At 32.0% G+C, this 12,975-nt stretch overlaps 1 long non-coding RNA gene across 1 annotated transcript; it reads left to right on the top strand.

The window, feature by feature from the left end:
- Nucleotides 1-1,445: 1,445 nt before the first annotated feature.
- Nucleotides 1,446-5,802, top strand: LOC146903967 (uncharacterized). Its single transcript, XR_015018415.1, has 4 exons — nt 1,446-3,234; nt 3,399-3,501; nt 4,085-4,280; nt 5,603-5,802. It is a non-coding gene; the product is annotated as an uncharacterized LOC146903967 (long non-coding RNA).
- Nucleotides 5,803-12,975: the final 7,173 nt, after the last annotated feature.

Genomic DNA, 12,975 nt, shown 5'->3' with positions numbered 1-12,975 from the left:
TATCACCCGAATTTAAAGTGCCAAATTTATGAATCCGGAAGTGAAGATGCTATGCATCATATGTGTCAAGAAGGATGAATAAATAGTAGTGGAAAAATCTTTTACGGATAAAAGTACGATTCAGATGTATTCTTATTGATGAGAAATTGCAAGAGAAGTTAGACTAACGGGAGTAGTACACTAAGGAAATTGAATCAGACCCCATACGTTTATCATGAGTTATTAAGTTGATTTAGACTAAGAAATACAAGTATAACAGTAAGTGGAAAGAGATCCCAGTAATGGTCAGAGACAAGATGTAAATTTTCGATCGGAACGGAAAATAAAGATTTAATAATAATAAGTTGCGGAAGTTCGGTGAACTAATGGACGAATGATGTCAAGCTCTTTCAACGGAATGTCGAGGACAAGAATGTATTAACGCATGAATACAATAGGTTGATGTGTTAAAGATTAAATCAAGATTTTTGAATTTGAAAATTATTTTAAGGTTCTGCTACAGGAAAAATTGTCGCTAGTGTAAAAGAGTTAAGAATGAAGTAAAGTATTGAGCAATTAAACATTTTTATCTGATGATTTTTCTGATGCAAATGTCTTGAAAACCAAAAGAATGATTTTGTTAACTAGATCGAATTTTGGGAGTCGAAGTTATTACAGAGGAGATCGTAAGTGTAATGTAACTGTCAATACAGACAAGAACAAACTAAATGGAAATAAGCCTCGAAGATTCAAGTATGTTTTAGTTCATAAATAATGTGAATGTGAGAATCATTCCAGGAACACTTTGAGAAAACAAGTATGTAGTGCATGTTTAAAGAAAAAATTGCAGTATTTGAAAATGACTCGTCAGTGATTATAAGTCGGTGCTCGAAATAGCAAGAAGTGTAAAGTTAGCCCCATGTTCATAACATGTAGTAATGAGATGGAGAAATTTACAGTATGGTTGGAGTAGTACGCCTAAGCAAAGTGAACTAATAAATCAGAGTAGCGCAGCGAGATATTAATCAGCAAGAAGTAACATAATGTGCAAAAGTTTAAGACTTTGAATGAGATATTCATGGGAAATCTTAAGAGACGAATTAAACAATTTTCCAAACCGCATGATTCAAAGATATAAAAAGTTCAAGTAGTAAGAGTAGGATGAAGGTGTTCCTACCTTATTAAATATAAGAAATTGGAATCACCTATAGTATGTAACCCGGTTAATCGACGCCATGATTTCGAAGAATGACTTAGAAGTATCAGATTAGTTAAAAGGAGTCATGTATGAGGCAAAGATATAAATGTTGTATCTTGAAGATTTTATTTTTATTTTGGTTTGAAATACTATCATGGAATATCAGGTATATTAACATGTATCTGAGGGAACATATACTATTTAGAATATGAATGCAAATGCTTGAATGCAAATTTTAGTCGTGAAGTTCAGGAATCTAAACTCCATATTTTTTTTGAGATAAATAAAAGATTGATATCACACAAGTTAGAAAAATTATGTGAGCTACGGTATGGGACTATGCATGTTCAGGTTATGAGTATGGAATTAAGAAAAAGATGATAAGACATTCCCTAGAGTAACAGCTATAACAATATTGTTCAAGAATGAAATGTATATTTTGAACATATAAGTTCAAGAGAAGATCTATGATGATACTTTTTACTCATCCTAATATGATCAAGGTGTATCGTGATTGATTTAAATTCTGGTATAGAAGAAGCAAAGTTGAATGACTACAAATATATGTTATGTATTAAGCTATCAGTTGTACTACCTCGTGTATTGTGTACTCGCCAGTCAGTGCACCATTCTCATATAAGATTTATATATTTAATGTACTCGCCAGTTAGTACACTATGTATTTAAATCTGATTTATGGATTGTACTCGTCAGTTAGTACTTCCAACAGATGTTAGAGGTAGCACAATGTTGAGTTTATTCAGATAAAACATAACAGACATCAGAAGTAACATTTACCTATTTATGTATTAATTAACGGAGAAAGTTGGAACAATTCTTACTTTTGATGAAATAAACTTGACGTCAGATATTACTCAGAGTAAGGACGATCTTATACAGAGTATGATATGATTATCATTATAAGACCTCGTTATTTGGGGCATAGTTCAGAAATAAAATTTTATAGGGACCAGACATAGCATGAAAGATCACTCAAAGGTCATATCCGTCCAAGACAAGATAAAAGTTGACAAAGTCGATAGAAGTGTTACTCTAGTAGACGTATGAGATTTTTCAAGAATTCAGTGAAGGTAAACAAGTAGGAGTAACCTAAGACAATTTATAAAGAATATGTGGAACAAGGAATTTACTCGAAAGATATCAGATGCATCAGTTAGCTTTACTATCCACTATGTTCGGAATGTGCATAATGTATTTCACAAATCACAGATAAGAAGGTTATTATCGAATCTTTTCGACATATGAGATTGGAAAATATGTCCTAAAATCGGTTTAACATATTAATTCAAGTCAGTTGTATCTATGGCTAGGTAGTCGAAAGACTTTATGTAACAAGGGAAACCGATAATTTAGTCGGATAAAGAAAATCAGTTGGTAACAGACGTATGTGAAAGTCTAAGATCGAAAGTATAGAGGAATTATTTGTATTTATTATCAGGTAAACTCTAAATTTCGAGGACGAAATTTCTTTAAGGGGGGTTAGAGTGTAATATCCCGCGTAATTTTAAATAAATTGTCGTATCAGTTACATGTCAGAACGGTAATAATTTCTGAAGGGTTAATTATTTATTGAAAAATGCGACGTCAATCGGTAAATATCTCACACATTATTCCAATGAACTTGAAGAATTATATGGTTACAAATTAATGGGGCATTTTAGTAATTTTGCCATCCTAGATATTTGAAAATGGACCAAGACATATTTTCTATCATTTTCTTCATTCTTCTACATCATTCTACTCACCAAAGCACAAAACTTTCCTCCTTCTCACTCCAAAAATATCGGTCCACACTACCACCATGTCAACCTCTCAATTCTTCACTAAAATTACTATGAAATAATCAAGAACATGATTCAAGGAGTGTCATGTGGAGTGTTTAGCAAGAATTAAGTTTCAAAATCCATCCTCCCTCCTTAAACACTCAAAACCGCCCCTCCTCTTTCTTCCTCCATAACCTTCATTTTTCATTCAAGCTTCATGGGAATTAGCTTATGAGTTTGCATAAGAGCATCAAAGAATGAATTGATCACAAGGTAAGTGGCATAATCACCTTTTCATGGGAATTTATTTAATCCAAACTTTGATATGTGTTTTATGTGTAATTGGAAGAGGATTATGTGTGGTAATGGAATTTAGAAATATGGTATGAAGAAATGATAAAAAAAAAAAACTAAGAGTTGAATTGGTGACTTTGTAGAGACAATTGAAGCTTTATGTGGTGTTTTGAGCATAAGAGGCAAGTTTGAGCATGTTGGAGCAAGACACAAAAGCTAGGGTTTTGGCTTGGCAAGAAGTTTGAGGTAAGGGCTGTTAGTAGAATTGGTATTGTTGTTGTTGTTTGGCATGAAAAGCTAGAAACTAGAAGCTAAAAGCTAAAAGCCACAAGTTGTCCCAAAAACTTCCATAATTGATTTTTGAAGTTAGCATGTTAGGATTGCTGTGGAAATGGGATATGAGTTGTGTATACATGTATGTTTTGATTCTGGAAAATTTGAACAGAAAATGAATGGTTTAGAAGGAATAAGCTGTCAGTTAAGCTGTTTTGATCAAAATGCCTTAAATGACTAAGTTGTGAGTTCAAACTACTGTATAAGTGGTTCATAGGGCTAATAATACTGTTGGAACTTCTGTGTTAAAGGTTGGGTCGAAATTTATGTGATAGAAGTTATAAGTTGCTAGTTAAGCCGTTGAAGAATAGCTTAAGTTGAAAGTTAAGTTGTTTCAAGTATTATTTTCTGAAGAACAGCTTATGAGAGATATGTTTAATTGACATATGAGTAATGGAAAAATGATAAGATGGTTTAGTGATGTTAAAAGTGCTTAAATGATAATTAAACTGTTTTAGAAGTGCTTAAATAGCCAAACGGCAAACTTCTGGTGCAGGGACTGAAATGAAAATTTTTGTGTAAGCTGGTTGATGAAGTAAGGCTATGTCACGAGTGGTTTGAATTGTTTCAGAAGGGGCAAGACCTATAAGCTAAGGCATAAGCTATTTTGGGAAAGTGATTATAGAGTTTTGGAGATAGCAGAGCTGCAGATTTTGGGATAAGCTGCTTGCAATTTGCAGAAATGATTCACGGTGAGTTCCTTTAGTTAGAAAACTTCCCTTTGGGTAGTTAAATTATGCCTTTAGAATAATAGAATATGATTTAGTACATTAGTACATAATTTAGTGACAATATGATTAAGATTTATACCCTTGCTAGAGTACTCTAAAATAACTTTTATGTTGATAAATATGATTATGGTAATGTAGAAGTTAGAGGAAAAATATTATGATAAGTTTTGCGTGAGAATGAATAAATATGCAATTTCGGCTAACGTTACGTAAAGTGAGAATTGTTTGATTTTATTACTTTATTTCGACTCTTAGCTAATATAAATTATACTTTTAAGGTAATATAATGGTTTGACTTAGCTAAGACTCCAATTCTCATTATTGCCGAATATGTAGCCGAAATTGTATTATGCATATCCTCTAATCATACACTACCATAGTGTATATTTATTTGTGTAAAGTAATGTTTAGAGTAAAATAGCTATTGAACAAATTATTCATGGGTAAATTTCCAATCATTGGAAAGTAGAGAATTCTAAGTATGGAAGTTCGGCTTAATTAGTCGAATTTAATTTATCAGGATATGGGGAAAATTTTATAACCTTTTAGAAATGGCATATGACAACGATATGCCTAGAACCTGAATAGGTTAGTATCAGAAATAATTTCAGAATAAAGACGGAGTCACTACGTCTTTATTATCAGTTTCAGGATGTTTTCATTAAAAGAAAATTAGTTAAGATAAGTTATTCCTCTCTATCTCCCCGTCAATAGTGGAGTTGAGGATTGATTCAGTTATCAGAGAATCAGATCAAGTTATAATATTAAAACATGTTTAAATTGTGGCTTTCGCTATCCCGCCAGTTGGATACGAAAGGTTCCCGCCAGTTGGAACGGGCACTATCCGCGAGGATGACCCCACAATAATCAGAGGAGTCCGGTATCCCCGTCAGTTGGGTTCCCGCCAGTTGGAAATATTTATATATATACCGGTCAGAGTGGAATAAATTTCGGGGTTACTCCACCTGGGTTTATTCCGTAAAATCAACTCAGATAATATTGTTTGTTCAACGCTAACATTTCTAACATAATATGACAGACATTATGATTATAATTATGATTATGAGTTGAGTATTAGTATCAGGATTATATCAGTCTTTTAGATAGCGATCCTAGTTATCCCCCGATCGCTCAGTTATGCATGATAAAACTGCATAAACCCAAAATGGTTGAGTTTAGAGACAAATGGCGATCCTAGGTTCCCTGAGATTGCCTACAGCCTAGGATAGGTGGAACTCACTGAGACATCTCGTCTCACCCCAATCCCTTTTATTTTATTTCAGAGACACAGGTGGATCGCAAGCAGGGCAGTTCGTGATGAAGTAGAAGAAGAAGCTGGACAATTATATTTACTTGTCATTGCATGTATGTTGTACACGTCAGTGGTACTATTTTAAATGTATAGACAAGTAGTTTTATGATATGTTCAGAAGAAATTTTATTATTGTAATTTTAATGTATCCAATGCCAAGTTTAACGAGCATACTAGATATCCTAGGTAATTTCTAGTATGGGTGTTACATGTTGAGTTCATAAATAATTGTTATATAACTTGACAATATTTTGTTTATAAATTAATATATCAATAATTTTCATTATTATTTAAAAATTTAAAAAATTTAATCAAAATTATACAAACAAACATAATAAAATAATTACATGCGTTAGCGCAGTAGAAAGAGCGGACAGATGGGCACGATAGTGCCCGTCTTTCCGCTAGTATATATAAAGTAAATGTTTTTTATGTCACGTGTCGCTTCCACGTTTATTCTTAATATTTTTATTATTTTTTCTATTTTCCAAAACTAATATTTTATGTGGCATATATATCTCAACAAACTTCATTGTTACTTTGATCTTATCAACTAAATATTTTGTTTAAGTTATTAATTTATTTTTAATATTTATGTAGCATAAAAATATCTCTAGAAACTACACATTATATTTTAAAACTTTATAATCATTGTCCTCGTGAGCTTAGCTCAGTTGGTTGGACAATGCATAAAAATATGCAAGGTCCGGGGTTCAAACCCTGGCCACTACCAAAAAAAAAAAAACTTTATAATCATCAATAGTATCTATCTTTTATTTTCTATTTATGAAAGTTAATGACCAGTAAAAACAAATTATCGTTTAGGACATCCGGGAGCAGCTATTTTAAATTCTCTTCATAGAAATAATTTTATTTTCTGTAAGAAGTCTAATCACAATCCAGTTTGTCAGTCTTGTCAATTTGGAAAACAAATAAAAATGCCATTGTATGATTCTTTGTCTCACACTTTATTACCGTTTGATATTGTGCATACTGATCTTTGGACATCACCAACTCTTAGTTCTTGTGGTCATCGTTACTATATTTTATTTCTAGATGATTTTACAAACTTTTTATGGACTTTTCCTATTGCACACAAATCTCAAGTTTATTCCACTTTTCTTCATTTTCGCAATCACATTAAAACACAATTAGAAAGAGATATAAAATGTTTTCAATGTGATAACGGAAAAGAATATGACAGAACTTCTTTCCATAATTTTTGTAAACAAAATGGAATGAGCTTCCGATTTTCTTGTCATCACACCTCACCTCAAAATGGAAAAGCCGAAAGAAAAATTCGTACTATTAACAATATCATCCGTACTCTTCTTGCACATGCTTCCCTACCACCTTCTCTTTGACATCATGCTCTTCAAATGGCTACTTATTTGTTAAATATTCTTCCAACCAAACAATTAGCTCTTCAAACATCAACTACGATTCTTTACCAAAAGCGTCCATCCTATTCTCACCTTAAAGTCTTCGGGTGTCTCTGTTTTCCATTAATCCCTTCCACTAATAGAAATAAACTCCAACCAAGGTCAAGACCATGTGTCTTCTTAGGTTACCCATCCAATCATAGAGGATATAAGTGTCTTGAATTGTCTAGTCGCAAAATAATCATTTCTAGACACGTTACTTTTGATGAAACTGTCTTTCCGTTCTCTTCTTCACCTGCACCCGCCTCCTCATGCTATGAATTTTTGGATACAAGCAATGATCAATTTCCTTATCATATGTTACCTACCTCGACCACCCATCAATCAATACAACCAATTTCTACACCTAACACACCACAAATCAACATTACTCCACCACTCATCCCTTCGGCCTCCACCCTACCTCCCTCACCCCCCATCATATTCAACGCCAACAAATACCATCAACAACACAAATCATCCACCAACCCCTATCTCTAACACAACATCCTCTCCTACTATCCCCACACCTACTTCGTCTCTAGCCAATCCTCCATTATCTCCTCAAATGACCACCCGAGCTCAACATGGCATTTTCAAACCACGACAACTTTTTGATCTCCACATTTCTACTTCACCCGTCATTTCTCCCTTGCCAACTAACCCTATCAATGCATTAAAAGATCATAACTGGAAAATGGCTATGAAAGATGAATATTATGCTCTTATTGAAAATAAGACGTGGGATTTAGTACCACGTCCAGCTAATGCTAATGTCATTCGTAGTTTGTGGATTTTCCGGCATAAGAAAAAATCAGATCCTTCCTTTGAAAGATACAAAGCTCGCCTAGTTGGGAATGGTTCTAATCAACAAACTGGTGTCGATTGTGGAGAAACTTTTAGTTCGGTGGTAAAACCAACAACTATACGAACAGTCCTCAGAATCGCTATTTCAAAATCATGGTGTCTACATCAATTGGATGTAAAGAATGCATTCTTACATGGTAACATTAATGAAACTGTTTATATGCATCAACCTCCCGGCTTTCGTGATCCTCACCATCCTATGTCTGTCTACTAAAGAAGTCACTATACGGCCTTAAACAAGCCCCTCGTGCATGGTACCAACGCTTCACTGAATTTGTTGCGACATTGGGATTCTCACATAGTACATGTGACCATTATTTGTTCATCTATCACAATGGAAATTACATAGCATACATTCTCTTATATGTCGATAACATCATCCTTACTGCTTCATCTGATACTCTTCGTCAGTGCATCATGTCTCACCTTAGTTGTGAATTTGCTATGAAAGATTTAGGCCCTATCAGTTATTTCTGGGTATCTCAGATACTAGACATTTAGGTGGTCTCTTTCTCTCTCAACATAAATATGTCGAAGAGATAACTGAAAGAGCTTCCATGTCATCTTGTAAACCAGTCTTTACCCCCGTAGACACTAAAGCAAAATTTAGTGGCCTCTCAGGTAACCCCTATCATAATCCATCTGAATATCGGAGTCTTGCAGGTGCATTGCAATATTTAACTTTCACACGACCGGATATCGCATATGTCGTCCAACAAGTGTGTCTATTTATGCATGATCCTCGCACGCAACATATGACTGCCTTGAAGCGAATTATTAGGTACATTAAGGGTACCATTCACCATGGACTACACTTATACAGATGTTGATTGGGGAGGGTGCCCAGATACGCGAAGATCTACATCTGGATATTGTGTCTACCTTGAAAATAATTTGATCTCTTGGTCTGTAAAACGACAATCAACTTTATCCTGCTCTGGTGCTGAAGCAGAGTATCGTGGTGTTGCTAATGTTGTTGCTGAATCTTGTTGACTTCGAAACTTATTATTAGAACTACAGTGTCCGATCATCAAAGGCACTCTTGTCTACTATGACAACGTTAGTGATGTTTACTTGTCAAGTACGTGTTCTACATGTCTCATCTCGCTATCAAATAGCTGACATTTTCACCAAGGGCCTTCCGCTGCAATTATTTGATGATTTCAGAGATAGTCTCAACATCCGTCAACCTCCCGTTTCGACTACGGGGGCGTATTAGAATATAAAATATTTATTGTATAAATTATTAATATATTGTATATTAGTTAGAGATAATTGAGGCACAAGTTAGATATACTTGATGTCCAAGGTACTTCATGCCCAAGTTAGAGATACTTGAGACCCAAGACAACATCATTGTATAAATACACATTAGAGCATAATGAAACACTCACGAGAATGAATTCCATCAAATTGTAACTATAAAAAACACAATGAACAAAAAAAAAATCATATTTTAAAGTTGTGATTTTTTACTTTTCATTGTTGTTAGAGGTGTACTCCCTCAGTTTTTAAATATAAGCAAATTTTACTTTTTAGGTTCATTCAAATACCCCCATGAAATTAAAAATGTATGTAGCAAATGCCTCCTCAAATTTATAACTTATATGCAAATATCTCCTCTAACTTTAAAACTTATGTACAAACTACACCTTAAAATCATATGACTAAATAAAACTTATTCATAATGTATAATTTATTTACTATATTTCTAATAACAATGATAAGATTGAAATATTAGTTTTTTTTTTAGGCTTAATTCCATGTTTGGTCCCTTAGGTTTATTTTAGTTTTCAAGTTGGTCTCTTACGTTTTAAAAGTTTTAAGTTGGTCCCTTACGTTTTAAAAGTTTCAAGTTGGTCCAAAACGTTACCCACGTTGAAATAAGTTAGTCTCTTCCGTCACTTAACATTTAATGATTTGGGTTGACAATATGGGTGATAGAACTTAACTAATATAGAAAATCAGTTTAAAACCTTTTTTTAATTTTTTTGGTTTTATTAAACTCAATATCATGTCGCGAAAGGGACTAACTTATTCCAACGTGAATAACGTTTTGGACCAACTTGAAACTTTTAAAACGTAAGGGACCAACTTGAAACGTTTAAAACATAAGGGACCAACGTGAAAACTAGAATAAACATAAGGGATCAAACATGCAATTAAGCCTTTTTTTTAACATATACTAATTCGAAAATCCTTATATATTTTTTTTTTGTCTCGTCTAAAGTCAATATTTTGACCGTAACAAATTTGTGGATAGCAAGCAAAGCAAAGAGGTTGAATGAACAACTAACTTCTCCAAAATTTGGGAATCTTCCTCTTTATTATATTCGGTTTATTTGATTAATGATGAATCATATGAACTGTTTGATTTTGTTACAAAAAAGAAAAAAGAAAACTAACTTCTCTAATTATCTTGTGATGTTTGTTACTGCACACACCTATTTAAGTAGCAACCTATACAGTCAAAGTACAAACAAAAGAGTCGTCAACCTATATTCACCAAATGAAGCTCTGTGTGTGCTGCCGAATAATGGATTCAATTAATCAGTGGTAATCAAATCCTTTCTTTTACCTTTATACTATTTACTATTGTTTTAGCTTTTAATATTTTTTCGGTTCAAAATAAGAGAAAAAAAAAACTCAATTAATGTATGTTTCTAATGTCACTATTTAGGTACATGATCAGAGACATCGACAAAGATCATCAGAGGTTTAAGAGAGTTGTTGTGATCACGATGAATTTATTCTTGGTATTGATTATGTTTTCTTCAATGAATATGTCATCATTTTTTGGTAAATTCATGGCACAACATAACATTGCTGTGATGCTCATAGTCCTTGCTGTTGTTTCGATTTTTCAAATAGCACTTAATATTGGAAGTACACTACATCGTGTCCCTAACCCTAACCCTAACCCTCACAACAACAACAACACCATGGTAATCTTATACATTCTGCTGCTATCAAGTGTAATATCAAGCATAGAAGTGGGACTTGTTTCAAATACTGCCGCTGCGATTATCAATTTTATATTATGTCATATCACTCTTACAAGGTTTGTCACATTCAACAAGCAAGAGATACCACGTTTAATTTGGGTATTAACACTAACGACTTGGTTCGTTTTCCTATATCTCATTATATTTAGTTTCATCCTCTCAATGGATGAAAACATCCCATGGTTTTGATGTTGGTTTGAATCAAATTTATTTATTCTATCATTGAATTTTTTATTTCATTTTTTAAATTATTCAGCGTTTATAAAAAGTTATGCCTTCGTAATTATTGATATTTCTATGGAGATTATATTATACTATATAACATTCCTCTTATAATAAAATCGTGTTCCAACGAAATTTCATATCAATGTCCAATTCAACACAATCTTCTTAACTTTATGGACTCAATTGTCATTTTGAAAAAGAAGAAAAAGAAAAAAAAAAACTAACTATTACTCTCTCCTTTCCTTTTTTAGTGTCATTTGAGTGCGAATTTATCGTTCTATTTAACTGTCGTTTTGGTATTTTTAAGAGTACAATTATACGCTTTGTCAATTACTCTTATCTTTTTCAATAAAACTAAAGTTTGTTTTTTAAAACAAAGTTTGTTTCTTGATATCTTAAAATTAAAATTCACAATTGTTTGTTATGAGAGAGACAGAGTGTTCAAAAAATAAGAATTTGTTGAAGAAAAAGATAGTAACTAACAATTTGTTTGATACGAGAAAAAGATAACATTAAATTTATTGAAAAGAAAAAGTCTGTGCAAAAAATAGGAATATATCAATAGTATATATATAAAGTAAGGTTTTTTATGCCACATGTCACTTCCACATTCATTCTCAATATTTTTATTATTTTTTCTATTTTATTTAACATAAATATCTCAACAAACTTTTGATCTTATGCACTCAGTATTTTTTATCTCAACAAACTACACATCAATCAATCAATCAATAGTATATATATAAAGTAAGGTTTTTTATGCCACATGTCACTTCCACATTCATTCTCAATATTTTTATTATTTTTCTATTTTATTTAACAAAAATATCTCAACAAACTTTTGATCTTATGCACTCAGTATTTTTTATCTCAACAAACTACACATCAATCAATAGTATATATATAAAGTAAGGTTTTTTATGCCACATGTCACTTCCACATTCATTCTCAATATTTTTATTATTTTTTCTATTTTATTTAACATAAATATCTCAACAAACTTTTGATCTTATGCACTCAGTATTTTTTATCTCAACAAACTACACATCAATCAATCAATCAATCAATAGTATATATATAAAGTAAGGTTTTTTATGCCACATGTCACTTCCACATACATTCTCAATATTTTTATTATTTTTTCTATTTTATTTAACATAAATATCTCAACAAACTTTTGATCTTATGCACTTAGTATTTTTTATCTCAACATACTACACATCAATCAATCAATCAATAGTATCAATAGTATATATATAAAGTAAGGTTTTTTATGCCACATGTCACTTCCACATTCATTCTCAATATTTTTATTATTTTTTCTATTTTATTTAACAAAAATATCTCAACAAACTTTTGATCTTATGCACTCAGTATTTTTTATCTCAACAAACTACACATCAATCAATCAATCAATAGTATATATATAAAGTAAGGTTTTTTATGCCACATGTCACTTCCACATTCATTCTCAATATTTTTATTATTTTTTCTATTTTATTTAACATAAATATCTCAACAAACTTTTGATCTTATGCACTCAGTATTTTTTATCTCAACAAACTACACATCAATCAATCAATCAATAGTATATATATAAAGTAAGGTTTTTTATGCCACATGTCACTTCCACATTCATTCTCAGTATTTTTATTATTTTTTCTATTTTATTTAACATAAATATCTCAACAAACTTTTGATCTTATGCACTCAGTATTTTTTATCTCAACAAACTACACATCAATCAATCAATCAATAGTATATATATAAAGTAAGGTTTTTTATGCCACATGTCACTTCCACATTCATTCTCAGTATTTTTATTA

Source organism: Medicago sativa, chromosome 7 (assembly GCF_051527215.1).
Source record: "Medicago sativa cultivar Bolivia chromosome 7, Bolivia_mono, whole genome shotgun sequence".
NCBI classification, from domain to species: domain Eukaryota; kingdom Viridiplantae; phylum Streptophyta; class Magnoliopsida; order Fabales; family Fabaceae; genus Medicago; species Medicago sativa.
Note: the sequence above shows the minus strand (reverse complement) of the source record. Positions and strands in the feature narration are given on the sequence as shown.